Source organism: Hippopotamus amphibius, chromosome 10, assembly GCF_030028045.1.
Source record: "Hippopotamus amphibius kiboko isolate mHipAmp2 chromosome 10, mHipAmp2.hap2, whole genome shotgun sequence".
In the NCBI taxonomy this organism is placed as follows: Eukaryota; Metazoa; Chordata; class Mammalia; order Artiodactyla; family Hippopotamidae; genus Hippopotamus; species Hippopotamus amphibius.
Genome location: NC_080195.1, coordinates 99,084,062 through 99,101,611, shown reverse-complemented (window position 1 = coordinate 99,101,611; position 17,550 = coordinate 99,084,062). Strand labels below are relative to the sequence as shown.

Genomic DNA, 17,550 nt, shown 5'->3' with positions numbered 1-17,550 from the left:
CTGTGTATTCAGCTTCCTCTTTAACACTGAACTTGATAAAGCTGATCCTAAGGCCAGTAGAGACCAGAGCCATTGTCATCTGAGAGAAGGAGGAAGGGCCAGCTGCAAATTTCACGCCTCAGAAGCAAGAGGCTGAGCCAGCCTGGCCTTGGCAAATGATGCGTTTCTTCTCTTTCAGAGGCTAGCATAGCGAAGGGAAGTTCTGGGGCTGTAGTGAGTTGTTTGTGAAGCTTTGCCAAGTTATAAAGGAATTTCCAAGGGCCTGAACAGTGGAAAGCTGGGAGCGCAAAAGGCAACATATCGTATTAATGTGATTATACTTATTAGCATTTTATACTGTTTTATTTAGGAAATTGTTTTTATTTAGAAGCTAACCAGATTTCACATTCCAGGTTTTGGGCAGGGGTTGGGAGATGCTGAGAGAGAAATTGCTGTTCGAAATTCTATCTTAGTGACTCTTTTACAAAAACCTGCCTTCATTTTGTTGATTACTGAGGCATGAAATAAATTAAAATGGGTTTACTCTCCAATGATAGTCAACATATTTGATAGAAAGGAAGGTTAGCCAAAATGCCCTTTTTGATGTGACATACACTATAAGAAAATTATCATGTATGGAGCTGGACTTGAAAACATAATCATTCATAATGCAACCTTTATTTTTTTTAATTAATTTATCTGTTTTTATTTATTGGCTGCATTGAGTCTTCATTGCTGCGCACAGGCTTTCTGTAGTTGTGGAGAGCGGGGGCTACTCTTTGTTGCAGTGCACAGGCTTCTCATTGTGGTGGCCTCTCTTGTTGCAGAGCAAGGGCTCTAGGCACATGAGCTTCAGAAGTTGTGGAGCATGGGCTCGTTAGTTGTGGCTCGCAGGCTCTAGAGCACAGGCTCAGTAGTTGTGGCTCATGGGCTTAGTTGCTCCGCGGCATGTGGGATCTTCCCAGACCAGAGCTCGAACCTGTGTCCCCAGCATTGGCAGGTGGACTCTTAACTACTGTGCTACCAGGGAAGCCCTGACCTTTCTTTATTACCTTACAACTTTTTCTTCATCTCATGACTGTGACCAGATAACATATACTTCTTGCTGTTTTTTTCCATGATACCAAAAAGCAGTTTCCTAAAATTTTTATACATGAAACTTCATGGATAGTCATAACTGTTAAATTGTTATAGCTTTCTAATCAAACAGCTTTAGTCAAATAAAAAGAAAACTAACTTTATCATTGCCACTGAGGTATCACTAGATAAGTGCCTTAATTCTCCGTCACCACTCTAATAATTTCAAGGGCGTATTAGGTGGTTTCAAAAGTACATATGTGGTGCTCACTTCAGCAGTACATATATTAAGACTGGAACAATACAGAAAAGGTTAAACATGGCTCCTGACAACTGAGATGCAAATTTGTGAAATATTCCATGTTTTTATTCATCTTATGTGAGATATCGAGAGTAGTAAATTCTTAGAGACTAAAAGTAAAATAGTGGTTGTCTGGGCCTGGGGGAGGAAGGAATGGGGAATTAATCTGTAATGAGTACAGAATTTCAGTTTGGGAAGGTAAGTTCTAGAGATGGATGGTGGTAATAGTTGCACAACATTGTGGATGTATTTAATGCCACTGAAACTGCTTTTAACCACTTAAAATGGTTAAAATAGTAAGGTTTGTGTTATCTATATTTTATCACGGTAAAATTATATATATATATATTAATATCATTTGCCATTGTGAATAGCAGAAGCATCCAAGAATTAATCAAAGATGCTGGATCTTCAATAAGTATTCATTAAACACCCCCCCAGGGGAGTGGTATGAATTGGGAGATTGGGATTGACATATATACTCTCCTATGTATAAAATAGATAACAGAAAACCTACTGTTTAGCACAAGGAACTCTAATCAATGATCTATGGTGACCTAAATGGGAAGGAAATCCAAAAAAGAGGGGCTATGTGTATACGTATAACTCACTTCATTATACAGCAGAAACTAACACAACATTGTAAAACAACTACACTCCGATAAAAATTTTTTTAAAAAGCCCCCCATATTCCACATTCTACACTCATCACCAGATATTTTGCAGGTATAGGGCACAGTCTTTCCTACTCAAATAATTTAGAATCTACTTGGGGAGACTTTGGATAAACACAGTTGACAGAGAGACTGCTCTCACTAAGCTGAGGGATGTTGATTGCTGTGTCTCTTGGCATTAGGTAGTATCATCTGGCAGCCATTCCTTACTTCCGCTATCATTCACTGAAGATAATTAGAGGAGAAGGAAACCTAGTTTTCAACTGGATCAGCCCCATCGTTTCACTGGCTCAAAGAAACGGTGATATGCCCAAGGTCATGCATCTGGTTAGTAAGACTAAAGACCGAATCTATTCTGGTGTCTCTGTATCCAGTGGTATTTGTTCTACCTCCCTGCTGATGCCAAGTTAAACAAAACTGGATTTTGGAAGCGATTTATTTGGCTTCAGCACCTGTTCTTTGAAAATACTGTGGGTGCAAGAAATGGCCTTCTTTTAGCATGTATGACACAGTAATAAGGTGCTTCCCAAGCTCAATGCCTCAACACTCCTGAGTACTTAAGTCAGTGTGAAGATATTTATAAAGGATGTTAGTGTCAGCTGCATTGTGCATTTTGCAGGACGTTTTGTTACATTTGTATTCTGCGTTTGCTTAGAAATCATATGCCAACCCGTAAAAAATAACAACAAATGTGCCTTCTTCCATATGATTGCCATTAGGTTATTCTGTGCAGGACAAGCAAAAATTTCTCTGAAAGCACAAGGTGATAATCCTCAGCCAGGTCTTAACCATTTGTGAGGAATCAGACTTTATGTGTTTAGCTCTATGAATGTCAGTGGCTGAAGCCCTTCAAATCATACACATCATTAAGTCATCTCCCGAGCCAGGGGAGAGAGTCATTTTCATGACTGTAGAGGCACAGTTCATTTATTGCCACTCAAATATATACAGGAAAGAGAATAGAAAAGGAAAGAAAAAGAATTTAATGAAAGATTTTGTGGATATTTTTTCTAAGTTTATATTATTACTCTGCTGTCTTTCGATGACTGGCTTTGTTTTGTTTATTTTCTTTTGTTTTGTTTTTTTTTAAGACTCATTTGATTCTCAAGATAACCCTGAACAGGCAAAGCAACAGGCAAAGCAAATACTGAGAAACTAATCTGAAAAAGAATATACATTTTATAGATATAGGTATATCTGAATCACTATGCTGTACTCCTGAAACTGACATGACGTAAATCAACTACACTTCAGTTTTTGAAAATAGTAATAAAATAAAATAACCCCGGACAGGCAAAGCACATAGTTGTTCCCTTTATGCTCCTTCATGAGCCTGACTTTCCAGGAAGGCTGATCTTATGTCCACAGCCCTGGATACTTTTGTCTATTCTGTTCCATTTGCCTGCAGTGCCCCTGCCCAATTTTGGTCTATTGAGATCTTTTTGAGCTTCCAAAACCCCAGCTCTCATATCACTGCTGCCTTTAATTCTTTAACACAAAGCATCTGTCCTCTGATCATATAGTTGATATATTATGTGTCTGCTTTTTCTTTGATGTGTGCATGTCAGCTAATTGCCGTGTACTAATTATAAGCTCTTTGACGATGTGAATCAGTTTCTTGTGCATTTGTTTCTCCTGAAACAAATTACTGGGTACAAGTCAGTATTATAAATACCTGTCTTCAAGGCATTCTTCAGTTAGAAGAGTTGTGGTTCTCGGACCAACAGCATCAGCATCTCCTGGGAACTTGCTAGAAATTCACATTCTCTAGTCCCACCCCAGCCTTTCTTAATCACCGATGCTGGGTTGAGGGATTAGCAGTCTACCTTTTAACAAGCTGTCCAGATGACTCCGATGCATGAAGAACTTTGAGAATTACTGATTTAGAGTGTATTCAGCTTACGAAAAATTAATAAATAGGTGAGGACTGTTCCAGCCCACCAATAAGCCATTTAGATTTATCCATGCTGTTATGACCTAAATCCACATGATAAAAACGATATACCAGATGAACTGGGAGATTGGGATTGCCATATATACGTTACTAATAAGAAAAAAAATATCAAATTGTACACTTTAAATACATGCAGTTTATTGTATGTCAATTATATCTCAATAAAAGTTCTTAAAAAAAAAAAACTATATACCACAAAAAGTGCTTAGGGCAAAAACCTAAATGAAGTTAATGTACTTGATTAATTCATAAATTCAACAGCTCCATTTCACAGAAAAAGAGCTCCATTTCACAGAAAAAGATAAATCATTGCTAAGTAGTCCTAGATGAAAAGATGTACAACTTCTCATGATTAAATACTAAAAGTCAAAACATAATTTTTTAAAATTACCAAATTGGTGATTTTTAACATCTGTCATACCCTGTCATAACAAGGGCAAGTGAAAAGGAACTTCATAAGCTATTGATCAGTAGATGAGTGTAACCTTATGGAACTGCTTGCCTCTCCCTAGTAAATTAAAATGTGTAGTCTTTTCTAATTTGACACCATCTTCCTCCAGGCACCCTGGCCCACGTGTGGGAAGGGGAGGGGTGTTGCCACGGTCACTTGAAACCCCTCAGTACTATTTTTTTTTATAAGCATCACTGCCTTTCAAATAACTATAAAGAAAGGACGAATGACGTGCAGCAGATTTGCCTTCCCCTTCTCAGACGCCTCTTCCGTTTATATTTCTCTCAGTTTGGAGTTCAAAGCCCCTAAAATTGTAGGGAAATTGCAATACGTGATGTTGGTTGAAAATGTAACATTTCAAGAAACTTAGGTGGAGATGGTTTAAATCCTGAGTCTAAATGATCAGTGAAACTGTTATACCATCTCTGTTTTTTTCTTCCAAGGGTTTACAGTCTACTGTAACCCTTGTGCTCTCAATTTCTATGTGATTCTGTAAAAAAGAAAGGCGATACTTCCTAATGCACTATTGCTGCCCTCCTCCTGTTTTTTAGAGGGGTTGTTGTCTGTCAAAACAAGTTGTTGGCAATTTTTTTTAATACTGAGAATGAATGCTTGAAGCAAACCAACCAAATTTAAGTGTTTTGAGGATAATAATAATAATTGCGGGAATAGCTCCTCAGTTTTCTGCTAAGAATCAATCTCGACAGTTTCCAAACTGCTGTTAGCAATGGCAGTTATCATGAGGAAAACAGAAAAAAGAAGCCGTTTCAAGAAAAGAGGAATAGATGGGGTCTGGGGAAAGTACCTTTTTAATCCAGTACTCAGGCCCTGCTGGAATGGATTTCAAGTTGATAGGCTAAGTCTCTGCTTCATTTCTCTTGCCTTCCTTTTGGCAGAATACTAATTTCTCAACACTTCAGTGCCTTCTTTCCATCTTTTTTTTTTTCCTTCTTTCCATCTTGATGGAGAAGCTTTAGTATTATACCTGAAGTACCTCTTTTGGGTATGAGAAGAGAAATCAAGGTGAGACTGTCTTCAGAGTTATTACAACAAAGTCATAAAAAAAAAAAAAGACTTAATTATCCTGTCTATTGATTAACATGCATCCATATGTAAGTCAAATATTGTATGGCTATCTGAGAGAGACCTTGCTTGCTTTCTAGATCTCTTTGATGTAAAATAAAGAGATGGGTCCTTCCCCACACTCACTGTGGACATGCAGCTACGCTGCTGCCGACACTTCTTCAAGGGAACAGGAAAGTGGAATCAGACCTCTCAATTTTCAGATTAAGAATTCTGGATGATTAAGTGGTTTGATCAAAACCACAGACTGTGAATGTGCTATAAAAATGGTCAGGGCCCAAGGGGTTCAACATGTGTTGCCAAAGCCCTTTAGAAGTCGTAGCAGGTCTTCAGATACTTGGATGTGAAAAAATGAAATGCTCTTTCTTCAAAAAACAAACAAACAAACAAGCTAAGAGGGCATAGTAGAGCAGAATTGGGGCCCCTCTGCAAACCTGAGTCTGGGTGTTCTGGTTTTATATAAGGCCATGTTAATCTGGACTTGTGGTGCTTGGAACCCACTAACGGGGTGGGCGAGTGTGATATGCGGATTGACTCACAGCTCATAGTTTAGGCTTCCTTCGCTGCCCTATGTGATTTCTGCACCTTTGAACATCAGCCAGTGGACAGAGAAGACTATCTGGCATTTGCTGATTTGGTGGCTGTTAAGTCCTTGGATGTGAAAAGCACCTGAGAATTCCTCCAGTGCACTCCCTGTGGGAGTTGTTATTCTGGAAACCATGTGATTTTCGGGCCAAGTGAAGCCCAGTAATTTGGAGGCATTCTTGTTTAAAATGCAGATTCCTGGGCTCCACCTCTGATTTTCAGCAGTCTTCATTTTTTTTACCTTTCCAGGTAATTCTTAAATATTTAAAAGTTTTAAAACTCATGTTTATATGAAAGAGCAAAAATACAAGGATTCGTAGAAGCTTAGATTATATTTATGTTGGTCTTGAACATCGAAGAATAGAAGTTACTGTCATTGAAAATTAGTCATGTGGGTTTCTAGTGGTGCTTGTTTCCAAAGCTGTGATTATATAAAATATTAAAATGAAGCATTATTAACCTTGACGTTCAAATTCATTGAGAATTTGTTTAGGTGTGACAGGGTTGGTGGCTATGTTTTCTTTATCCACATTAAGACTTCTTATTAGCTATGAAAAGGGATTGTCATAAACGGCTTATTAATTTGATTAACTATGTCTAAAAGAAATGAACAAGCATAGGGCAGGCTCCAGTCAGAAAATGCTGTCTTAATATTTTCCCCATTTGCTCTTTTATTTGCTCTTTCAGAAACTGTGACTTTACTACTCTACCTAGCAGAATCTTTTCTTCCCTCTTTAAATTCTTCACTTTCTATTATTTATACTGGCATTTTACTCAGAGGAATTACTCATTTAGGCTCTCTTAGAATCTAAAATGATTTTTTTTAATAAAGGATGAAAGGGAAAATTGACAAAATACACCTGGACTTGTCAGCATTGTAAATAACAAACGATAAAAACTTAATCTCAGAGGATGGTCGGAGAGCCTAACACTAGCTCAGGAAGTGTGTGTCTTCTTAGAGAATTGACAAAAAATTACCAAGACAAGGCACCCTGGGTTCCAACTCCAGGTGCCAGACCTGAGAGCGTCTCACTCTGTAAGCAATAGTGTATGTATTTTGGGGGTAATACAGAAATGCAAGTTATATTCCTTTGCTTCTTAAAGTATCTCCTGTGGAGACTTGGCACAGGAATCATACACCATCTCCTATTTTTCTGCCCCAGAGTGAATAGACTGCATAACTGGAAATGCCCCAGACACATGAGGATATTGTTATTTGGATTTTTCCCTTTACCTATAGTGAAGGCATGTAGCAGAGAAGAGCACTTGACAACTTTATCGGCAAGTGGCCAGAAAAAGTAAAGAAAATGAAAAGCCGCAAAGGTCAAGTATACTTTCCAACCTTGGACTGTGTCACATTTGAAAGAAATCACTTCCTTGTCATTTTTATGAAAGGAGCAGGACATGAAATTTGCTGCATGTCCCTGGTAACCCCCTGGTAATTTACACGCCTTTTCTCATTTTCAGCTATCACCTTTCCAAAAAAACAAAAAGAAGAGGATAGCAACAAAATCCCTTAGGGAAAGAAAAACTGTTCTGACTTTTGATCTTCCTTTGATCTGGGTATGACTAGGTGGGTGTTCTAGTCAACTCAGGCTGCCATAATAAAATACCATAGATTGGGTGGCTTAAGCAATACAGTTTTCTCCCTCATAGTTCTGGAGGCTGCAAGTCCAAGATCAAAGTCTCAGCAAGTTTAGTTTCTCCTGAGGCCTCTCTTCTTAGCTTGCAGATGGCTGCCTTCCTGCTCTGTCCTCACGTGGCCTTTTCTTTGTACATGAGTAAGAGAGATCTCTGATGTCTCTTTCTCTTCCAGGCCTGCTCAAATAGGGCCCCACCCAATGACCTCATTTTACCTTAATTACCTCCTTAGAGCGCCTATCTCCAAATGCAGTCACATTAGGGCTTAAGACTTTAATGTATGAATTTGGGGGGAAACACAATTCGGTGCGTAACAGTTGGCTGCACCGTGCTTTGGGAGAGATCCAGTGTGCCCCACCTTCAGTATGCCTCAACCTACATCTACTTAGTGCACATGGGTTCTTTCATCCTCAAAAAGTCAAGGGAGGCCATGAAAGACATTTTTTCCTACATCTCTACCCTAAGTCATTGAAACCAGTTTTCATGTCAGCAGTCTTCCATTGTCTCTTTGTGAACTTCAAATATAAGACCTCTCTGATATATAAAAAGCATACACTTGACATGGAGAGATTTGATGAATTTTTAAATGTTCTTTTCCTAATTTCTCCATATTCTTCTCTTTATCTCTGAGTGACTGAAGCCAAGCATTTCCAGTGTCAAGGCATAAGGATAGACCAGATAGGATAACAAAATAGAGCAGGATAAATCCATGACCAGGTATTATTGGTAGCCATCTTTTCTCATATCTTGAGCCAAAAGTCACAGATAACCTAGTTATAGTAAACATTCATCCTATAAAATATTATATTCCAATCATCCATATTTCATACAAGAGTAAAAGCAAGGTCTTCCCTGGTGGCACAGTGGTTAAGAATCTGCCTGCCAGTGCAGGGGACATGGGTTCAATCCCTGGTCTGGGAAGATCCCACGTGCCGTGGAGCAGCTAAGCTGATGCGCCACAACTACTGAGCCTGTGCTCTAGAGTCCATGAACCACAACTGTTGAGTCCATGTGCCACAACAACTGAAGCCCCCATGCCTAGAGCCTGTGCTACACAACAAGAGAAGCCACCACAATGAGAAGCCCGTGCACCGCAGCAAAGAGTGGCCCACGCTCTCCACAACTAGGGAAAGCCCAGGCACAGCCATGAAGACCCAGAACAGCCAAAAATATAAATAAATAAATAAATAAATAAATAAATAAATAAATAAATAAATAAAAATTTTTTAAAGAATAAAAGCAAAACTTTAGGCTCCTGGAGAACTTTTTCATTGAGATCCAGCTTGTTGAATGCACTCTAAGTTAAAATTCATATGCTGAATGTTATAGGTGACTCCAGCTGTTCCAACGTCACTCCATTGAATTGCTGAATGGAGGTATGACCTATGTCATACTGGCATATGCAGACTCAGTTCTGGCATTAGAGATGGTTTTGTTTTCATCACCCTAGAGTTAATAAAACCTGAAACCTGCCAGGCATTTGCCAGGGACAACTCCTCTTCTGGCTTCTTAGAGAGGATGTAACATAACCTCTGTGTTTACAAGGTGTTTGAAACTGAGGCCCTTCCACTTCCTTGCTGAGCTTGCGTTGACACTGGTACCCAGAGTTCCTGTGCAGCCAGTGAGGGTCAAGAAAAGGAAGTGGATGGTATGCCCTGTAGAGGGGAGGAGAAATGCTGAGAGCTGTGACAGAGAAACATTTTAGTCTCCACTGAAGCACTTTCCAGTGTTCAGAGGGAAAACAACTCTTCACTGATGGGGGTAAATTAGACTATTAGATCATAGAGCTCTTCACTCCTCTCCAATCCACTTTTCCCAGCCTTGAATAAAGGGCTTACTAAAAAATCTACATTCTACTCCAGCATGTTTATTTATAGCCAGAAATCGCTATCTCATTAGCAAACGGTTAATATTCACTTACATGGGTGGTGCAATAGTTTCCTAGGACTGCCAAAGCAAATGACCGTAAACTGAATGGCCTGAAACAACAGAAATGTATTCTTTCACCATTCCGGAGGCTGAAAGTCTGAAATAAAGGTGTCCACAGGGCCATGCTCCCTCTGAAGGCCCTAGGGGAGTATCTGTTTCATTCCTTTCTCTTGCTTCTGCTGTTGCTGACAACCCCTGACGTTCCTTTGGCTTGTAGCTACATCACTCCAACCTCTGCCTCCGTCTTCACACAGTGTCTTCCCTTTTGCCTCTGTCTGCGTGTCTTCTCCAATATGACCAAGAGCCCACCTTACTCCTGTGGTGTCCACCCTTCACCATATTGGATTGAGGGTCTTATTCTAGTATGATCTCATCTTTACTTGATTACATCTGCAGAGATCCCATTTCCAAATAAGGTCATATTCATAGGCACTGGAGGTTAGGACGTCAGTATGTTTTGAAGGGGGAACACAATTCAATTCATATCAGGCAGTTTTATTTTATTTATTTATTTATTTATTTATTTATTTATTTATTTATTTATTTTGGCCACACTGCACAGCATGGGGGATCAGTTCCTCAACCAGCCATCCAACCGCGCCCCCTGCAGTGGAAGCTTGGCGTCTTAACCACTGGACCACAAGGGAAGTCCCAGGCAGTTTTATTTTTAATTTCCTTTCACGTCTACAAATCCAAAAATTTGTCCATGTTTCTTTCTAAAATACTATCAAATTTCAGTCAAAGGACTGCATGTTTTTTTATGACCTCTTCATTTAAAAAAAATAATTTCCATATTTAATTAGTTCAAATTGTGAAAGACTTTAAATGCTTTGCATTTGCTTGAGGCCGATTAATGAGTAAATTGGTAAACCATGACTGTTTTAATTAGCCATGGTTAATTAATGTTTACTGCACTTGGAAGATGAAAAGACATGGATAAATGCACCGTAATGTGAATAATTTTTTAATTTGTTGTTGAAGCTTAAAGTATATGCGAATAAAGACTGCTTCCATCACAAACACACACAAAAGGCTGTTGGAGCCATGTGGTAATTAGTGTAGAGGGCTCTAAATTTTTAGGTCAATCATTTACATTTTATTGAAGATGATCCTGCTTTAATACTGTACATTCAGAGAGAAAACTAGTTATACTTTTAATCAGATTGTGTAAAAGGGGGAAAGAATAGAAATCTGAGACCAAACTGATAACTCTTTATAATTTAAGATGAAGTCTGTTTTTTGTTTATTTCTGAGTTAAGACTTTTTCAGAACAGGGTGGAGGAAAGAAAAGGTTGACTCTGCTGAGATGAAGATAACATTTTTAAGCAACTTTTTTAAAGAAAGGAAATTACTAGAATTCCATGTAAATTTTCAACAGGAAGATCATCAGGGGCTTGGATGAGATCTAGTGCTGCAACTGGAAAGTGCAAAGATTAGAAACAGTTCAGAAAGAAAGACTAGGGCAAGATCCCCGTTACGAGGCAGCAAGCAGTATATTATGGAAACAGTTGTCTCAGGCAAGATGGGTTATCCATTCTTGGTGAGGACGTGCTCATCTGGGGTGATTTTCCAACGTGTTCAATGGAACACAGCTCTGAGACAGGATTCGTGGCTCACAGGTAACTTGAAGCAGAGCTGGCCCCAATGACAGCACCCCTATTTCATTTTATCATTGTCTGAAGAGAAAGCATATTCAAAGGTAAATTAGCAAAAGGGTTGGGTCTACTTTATTTTTTATCTCCTGCACAGTTTTCTCATTTGTTCTTTGAGGAATAAAAAAAATAAGCTTGCTCTTTTTTTTTTTTTTAAATCATCTCATGGATGCTTGTACGGAAATGATTTGATTTAAAGAGGGTGAGGGGAAGACCTGTGACTCTTTGGATGCAAAATATTTTGCCCCTTGTAGTTTTTAACAGTAACCACCAATCTGGTGTTAGTGTCAAGCACAGCAGTTCAGCACTGTAAGGAATTTTTAGTGAGGATGTGACGCTTCACTGTGGATGGAACTGTTCGTTGTCTAGCAGAATTCAATATGCGATGAATCCCTCTGGGGAAATCTACTGTGGGCTTTCTTTCCCAAACTACCTGGGAAAATGGGAAAACTCCCATTTTCATTGCAGTGCTTCCCTGTGAGCTGTTTCAGCATTTACGTGAGCGCTCTAGGCCCCTATTTTCCAGGGACTCCAGACAGCTCCACCATGATGCGTTGGATTATCACAGACTCAACACGTCTAAACAGAACCTGTCTTTCTCCCCCACATATTTGCTCTTTTGATGGACAAAACTGAGGTCAAGACTAAAAATATTACCAACCACCCGATAGCACCTCTACCCTATCCCAGTCACAGCCTCCCCGCCACCTCCCATCACTGCCAAAGTAACGCTGTCGTTCTTTGTATCACTTACTTAAATGTCTTTCTGGTTTTATGGCTAGTGTGCATCCTTGCCCACTATCTTCTTCCCCGTTTTTTTAATGTTCACATGTCTCTTTAGGATTATATAATCCTCAGATTTCCCCTCTATCCTTTTCTTCATAATTTACCTATTAATGAACTGCAGGCCACTCAACCCATGGAATTCCCGTAATCTGGATTTTCCTAATGGCATACTCTTCACACAGGTCCACATAGTCCTCTGCCCTGTGTATTTCCCGCAGATGTAAAGCCCCCAGCTTCTGTCTAGGCCACTTCCCTTTTCACCTCCCTTGTGTCCCAGGAACTAGAAGAGTCCCAGCTCTTGGGCAGCCCATCCTCTGTGCCTTGATCCGTGCACTTGTATCTGCTGGGACAATAGTCTGTCTTCCTTAGCGCACCTGTAATATTACTATCCCCCGCCTCAAAGTCCCAGTTCATTTCTTTCTCACTCTATCCATACCCCCTCCCATAGTATTCATATAAGAATTACTTTTATGCCCATCTTTCCTCTGAGGCCATGAGCTTTGAGTAGAAAGAAACTGCCTTAGTTATTTCCTGCACTGGCCTAGAAGATGGTAGGATTGCTGAACAGCTGAATAAATAAATGAAAAAATGAATGAGCTCGTTAATTAATGATAAAATGGTTTTTAATTTTCTTGGCTCCTGATTAATTTTCTTAAAGTGAGTCCTTTCAGCCTCTCCACATCTGCTCTATTAATACATCCCCGAAGACAGACACTTTCCATCCATCTCCAAGCTTCAAATGCCAAGCACTTTCCATCTCCAGGTTTGGTTCCCCCTACATGTTAAGGGATCCGTGAGTCCGCTAAAGCAGAAGAGCAAGGGCCATTGCTGTTCTAAAAATGTTCACTGCAGAACCATGTGGTGTTACAGAAAACACAAATAGTCCAGTGTGCAGAAGAGCAGAGAGGGCTGGTCTGGTTTGTTCAACCTGTATAAATAACCTTTCAGATCCGCTACCACATATACAAACATGATATGCTGTGTCCAGGAACAGGAGCATCCTCCCTTGTGATCTGCCTGGATCTTATCCACACTTGCCTGTGCCCCTTATACTTACCAGCATAACCCGTAGGCCCTCTGAGTGAAATCAGCTATGGATGAGTGTTGAAAATGTTACTTTTGACCGTGAGCTAGCCAGCCTTGCTAACCAATACCTTACATCCTTCAAAATACAGGCATAGCTAAGAGACATTTCAAGCTCGGTTCCAGACCACCAGAATAAAGCAAATATCTCAATAAAGCGAGTCATGTGAATTTTTTGGTTTCCCAAGGGCACATCAAAGTTATGTTCATACTGTGCTGTAGTTTTTCATATGCAAAAGCACTATGTCTAAAAAAACAATGTACTCACTTTAGCTAGAAAATACCTTATTGCTTAAAATGCTAACCATCATCTGAGCCCTTATCGAGTTGTAATCTTTTTGCATTGGTAACATCAAAAATCACTGATTATAGATCACTTTGCAAATATATTAATAATGAAAAAGTTTGAAATATTGCGGCAATTACCAAAATATGATCTAGAGACAAAAAGTGAGCAAATGCTGTCGGGAAAATGGCACTAATAGACACAGGGTTGCCACAAACCTTCAGTCTGTAAAAAATGCAATATCTGCAAAGCGCAATAAAGCAAAGCACAGTAAAACAGTGTCTGCCTGTATAGAGTTCTGTCAGTTAAGCGTTTACCAGATATGAACCAATTAGCATGCACTGTTTTCACAGCGTAGCAGAGGACGATTGCTAGCTATTGAGGGGGGCACTGTTGCACGTAGGATGTCTCTTACCCAGGTAAGAAAGACTTCCCTCGCAAGTTTGGGAGAGGCTGCTGATCAGACAGGACCACTGCTTACAGTGTGCAGGTTGGACAGCACACAGTGGAAGGGGCATCACTCAGACTCCCTCCCTTGTCGCGTGCAGCTCGGGGTACAAGGTGGAGCTGAAATCCAGTCTACACAGAGCTTGACAAGCCATGTGCCCCCAGAGAAAGCATCCTGCAGGCTGGTAAGGGCCTGGCTTTTATCATAAGTAAAGGTGGTGTTTTAATCTCCAGCTGCTCTCTCTTCGTTGGTTCAGAGCTGAGGTGGAGAAAAGGGGACATTATGGGTTGGCGCTCAGAACACCCCAGCACCCGCCGTAAAGGCTCCAGGGCCGTATGCGCTCAGATTGTATACCGCTGCCAGAAGGACTTTGCATTTATAAAAATGTATGCAAGAGCAGTTAAACGGTCATTTGAGTACTTTTAAAAATAACCGTCCTCATTTTCCTTTCTTGTACTCACTAAAAGCATGAGCAGTTTTTAAAAAATGAAATGTGATACTGACCCAGATAGAGCAAACCTCAGGTTTGATTTCATGCTTCCAATTTACTGTGTAGCTGAGAACTTATAAGTAAAAGGAAGCAAACAATAAACTGTGCCAACTATGCAGAACAACCTACCAGAGGGCTAAGGAATACATACTGTGGAAGGGAACTGGAGAAATATTATGATTTGCATCTCTCTATGTCCTCAAACCTGATGACTCCAATTCCAGGGGCCTTCTTCAGTAATCTCGCAAAATTCTGTCTCCTTGACCACAGTAGTAACAATTACGAGGGTGAGTCAAAAATTATCCGCACTCTGGCTGTAGAATTTCTTTTATTAACATTTAGAAAAGACAAATGCATCATTTTTCGACACAATCTCCTTGCTTTGCAATACATCAGAAGTGAATCTTCGTCCTCATAGGGCTGCTTTCAGGGGACCAAATAGGTGAAAGTCCGATGCAGCAAGATCAGGACTATAGGGAGGAGGCTTTAACACCTCAAAAGGAAGTCTGCAGAGTGTCGACCGTGTGGGCAGAAGTGTGCGGACGTGCACCCTCCCAGACCACAAAAAATGAATCACTGCACGCTGCTCTTCTTTCACGCAAATCACAAGTGGGCATCCATTTTTGCTCGCACCACAGTTACAAATGAACTGATGTAACACGTTCACAGCTGCACAGCAGTGACTAGCAGACAGTAGCCTTGAACGGAAAGCACTGATAAGACAGTGCGGCCACCAGAAGTTTTTATATAACTGGAGTGTGGATAATTTTTGACTCACCCTCGTAGATAATAAAGTGATAATGGAACAAGTTTTATCCTTAAAGGATAAAACTATAATAAAAGTTACTTTTGGTGGGATGGCAAGTGAATTATTGTTTCTTTTGTTTTCTTTGCACTGAATATATGTGACTCATAATTAGCACCAAACTACATTTTTATATAAGGAGGAATCACAGCGAAGTCCGAGCTTATGCAGTAGGGGTTAGGCTCTTAAAGACAAGTTTGAAGAGAAAATTCTACATATTCATAACTACTCTGAAACTCCTTGCGATTAACCATAAAAGTATACATCTCTCCACTACCCCAAGACAGACAGTTTTTCCTCTAGCATGCAAAGAGACAACTGTTGCTAGGTTGAAGACCACAAGAAATAATTGACTTTTGTTTAAGGGATATAAGGCATAAAAATCATATTTATTTTTATTTTAGTTTGCAGAGGGCATGGAGTCTGTCTCTGCTTACATTCATGGACCTGTATGCATTTTCACTATATATATTAACCAGAAGGAAACATCCGTACATATACAGGTTAAAGCTGGCACTAGAGTTTTAGTGCCACAGTACTGATCTTTTTATTTGAATGTAATTCCAGACTTAAGGAAAAGTTCTGAAAATATTACACAAAAAATTTTTTGAAAGTAACTTGAAGACATATTAGCCCTTCATACCTGAAATCTTCACTATATGTTTCTTCACAATGAGGACATTGATTTATATACGTGAATTATACCCTCAGCACAGCATACTCTGAGATTCTTTCTGTAATCCGTAAACTTGGGTTTTGGTCTAAACTTGAGAAGATTTCCCCCCCCAGGATTTCTTAGGCTCCCGCCTATGCTGGTGGGACCAAGACACCTAATGTGGTTAGAAATAAGATCAGGACATTGGCACAAGTTCCACAAGTAAACATGAAGTAGGAAATCTTTACTCTGTTTTTAGAAACCAGGGAGCCTGACTGACTTTTATCTTGATTTCTGACGGCCATTGGTAGGTCTAAGTTGTTTGATCTGCATTGTTTGAACGTCCAAAGGAAATTCGTCTTGAAAAGGGACTTCTTCTGTACCCTCCATCTTAAGCAAGACAAGTGATGATGCTTCAGGAAAATTTCACTTGCAGTAAGGAATGTTCTCACAAGTGATGTGTGGCCATGATTGTATCCCCTTCAGGGACAGTTTGTTGCCATAAGTGGACAAAGCATGCTCCATATAAAATCTGTGTCCAAGAAACTACTAAAGAAAAATAAACCCCGATTCAGACGTGGAGTCTGAATTTTGAGACTGTGAGAGATTTTCAGGATTGATAGTATAGCTAAAAATAAGAGGACTGCCCCAGTTTTCTGGGAGGGAGGTCAAAATAAAAGCTAGATTTGTGGAACAGTATTTTGTTTGTTTGTTTGTTTGTTTAAGCTCTTTATTGGAATGTAATTGCTTTACACTGTTGTGCCAGCGTTTGATGTGCAACAGAGTGATCCCCATATCCCCTCCCTCCGGCAACTCCCACCCACCCTCACTATCCCAGCCTCTAAGTCATCACCCATCATGGAATTTATCTCCCTACGTTATGCAGCAACTTCCCACTAGCTATCTGTTTTACATTTGGTAGTGTATATGTGTCAGTGCTACTCTCTCACTTTGTCCCGGCTTCCCCTTTGCCCCCCAGCCCAGTGTCCTCAAGTCCCTTCTCTACATCTGCATCTTTATTCTTGCCCTGTCACTGGGTTCATCAGTACCATTTTTTTAGATTCTGTATATATGAGTTAGCATACGGTATTTATTTTTCTCTTTCTGGCTTACTTTGCTCTGTATCACAGACTCTAGGTCCATCACCTCACTACAAATAACTCAATTTCATTCCTTTTTATGGCTGAGTAACATTCCGTTGTATATATGTGCCACATCTTCTTTACCCATTCATCTGTTGATGGGCATTTAGGTTGCTTCCATGTCCTGGGTGTTGTAAATAGTGCCGCAGTGAACGTTGTGGTGCATGTTACTTTTTGGATTATGGTTTTCTCTGGGTATATGCCCAGGAGTGGGATTGCTGGGTCATATGATAGTTCTATTTTTAGTTTTTGAAGGAACCTCCAAATTGTTTTCCATAGTGGCTGTACCAACTTACATTCCCACCAACAGTGCGGGAGAGTTCCCTTTTCTCTGCACAGTCTCCAGCATTTATTGTTTCTAGATTTTGTGATGATGGCCATTCTGTCTGGTGTGAGGTGACACCTCATTTGGAACAGTTTTGCTTTGTGATAATATATCTCATTTTTTCCTCATGTTGGAAAATATGGCAGCTTTGTAAATTTTAAATTGCTCAAAATCCAAAGCAGTCTAAATTATCTTAAATTTGAC

At 39.9% G+C, this 17,550-nt stretch overlaps 1 protein-coding gene and 1 non-coding gene across 7 annotated transcripts in view; both read left to right on the top strand.

The window, feature by feature from the left end:
• The window catches only part of APP (amyloid beta precursor protein), a 272,596-nt gene that overhangs the window by 217,961 nt on the left and 37,085 nt on the right, over positions 1-17,550 (top strand). The gene's annotated exons all lie outside the window — the stretch shown is intronic.
• On the top strand, positions 1,320-1,424 carry LOC130830715 (U6 spliceosomal RNA). The gene has a single exon (XR_009047880.1). It is a non-coding gene; the product is annotated as a U6 spliceosomal RNA (small nuclear RNA).